Raw genomic sequence first — 2,042 nt, 5'->3', positions numbered from 1 at the left:
AAAAAAGAAATATTGTTTTTGTTTTATCATGCAATGAATTATCACAAACTTTGTGACTTAAATAATGTCCATGGATGTGCTCAAAATTCTATAGATCAGAAATCTGGACATGGCATGGTTGTATTCTCTCCTCAGGGTCTCATAAGGGCAAAATCATAGTGTTAGAAAGGCAGTTTTATCATTGAGAGCTCAATAACCTCTTCTAAGCTCCCATGGTTGCAGAATTAAATTCCTTATGTTTATGGGACTGAGGTCCTTGTTATCTTGCTGGCTATCAGCTAAGAGCCATTCTTAGTTCCCATATGCCATTCTCATTCCTTCCCACATGGTCTCCTTTATCTTTGAAGTCAGCTCTAGAGCAGCTCCCTCATTTTTTTTCATATCAATTCGCTCTCACACTTCTAATCTCTTTAAGGGTTCAGCTGATTAGGCCACACTCACTAATAATTCTCTCACTCTCTCTCTCTTTCTCTCAGAATCAACTGTTCCATGCAATATAACCTAATCGGAGGAGTTATCATAAGCATGATTATTATAAATATAATTCCCTAGTTCAGGCCCACACTCAAGAGGGACAAGAAGATTATACTGTGCTTATCAGCAGGCAGAAATCTTAGAGTCCAAGTTAGAATTCTGTCTACCAAAAATGATATTTTGGGAGATTTAATCAATGTGTAAATTTTATAAATAATGATTTATAGGTTTAGTTACCTAAAAAACAATAAAACTGTTATACCACAGGCAATGGAATGCTAAAACAGTAAATAAGAAATCCTATTCTTTACATATATAATTTATATATACATTGTTAAAGTCTTAGGTAGAGGACATATTGATCATAAATTGTGCCATTCTCAGTTACTTATAAAACATTCTCAAGAGTAATTTGCAGTTAAGGGTATTTGTATGTGCATTTCATTTTCTCACTGAATGAGTACTTACAGATATTTAATTAACATCAGAGATCACTACTTTGCTTAATAATTAACTGAAATTTAGATGAGATTTAATTTTATAATTAGATTATAATTTATACATTAAATCTGGAATAGTGAAATGTTACCTGTTTAAGTATGGAAGTAGGACAAATGGTTTTGAGCCAAAGTTACGGGAAGAGCACAAAATATATTTTTGTTTTATAAGGATTTAGCTGTCTGTTAAGTTGAGAGGTAACCTGCTAACCCTGCAAAAATTGCAATTAGTTTGGTGGGCTCGGAACAACATGCAGAGAAGACAGGCTTAGCATTTTGCTTCAACTTCACTATTTACTAGTTATATGGCCCTGTGCAAGTTTTTCTACAAGATTTCCTTTTAATTTTCTTTTTTTCAAAACGTCTTAGAATGCTATTACTCCTTCCTATATGGTTCCCTTTGTTATTGAAAAATATATATGTATATCAATGCTCTTTCATGGCTAATTGACTCAAAACCATTTGTCTTTGCCCTACATGCATTGCAGATAAATAGAAACACGTGGGAAGGAGCACCCTTCTCATCTACCCCAGATTCCTTCACTTCCACTCTTTGCCATGAGATCATTATGATTAGACTATTTACCCAGCTTTATCTTGTTTATAGCAAGAAGCCTAGGTCAAGATCACTCCTCATCTCCCATACTAATCTCCATAGTGATGTGGGTACTGCTCAGGGTTGATAGATCAGGTTAAAATGAGCTGTACCCACAACAATAACCTGATCTCTCATCCTTTCCCAGTTTCTGAAAATCTACACTTAGATCTGATACCCAATGACTGTTACAAGCAAAAACTCCTCTTTCATTAAACTCTTGCTAAATTTTTCTTCCCTTTTTTTGGCTCTAACTTAAAATTGACTTTCCCTGAGAACATTACTTCCCCTGTAGGCTTCTCAGGTAGTGAATTCCTCCTGCCCCCATACCTTTGGTAACACAGGGTCTTCAGGTATTGTCAGTGTTATTTATCATTGGAATTTCCAGATTTTTCTCCATTTCCTTTCCTATGATTCCCTAGAATTGCACCACATTTTTTTATTCTACTTTAATGTTCCTATTAGTAGTTTATTAC

This window comes from Pteropus vampyrus, unplaced genomic scaffold (assembly GCF_000151845.1).
Source record: "Pteropus vampyrus isolate Shadow unplaced genomic scaffold, Pvam_2.0 Scaffold26, whole genome shotgun sequence".
Lineage (NCBI taxonomy): Eukaryota > Metazoa > Chordata > Mammalia > Chiroptera > Pteropodidae > Pteropus > Pteropus vampyrus.
This window is presented reverse-complemented; position numbering follows the sequence as displayed.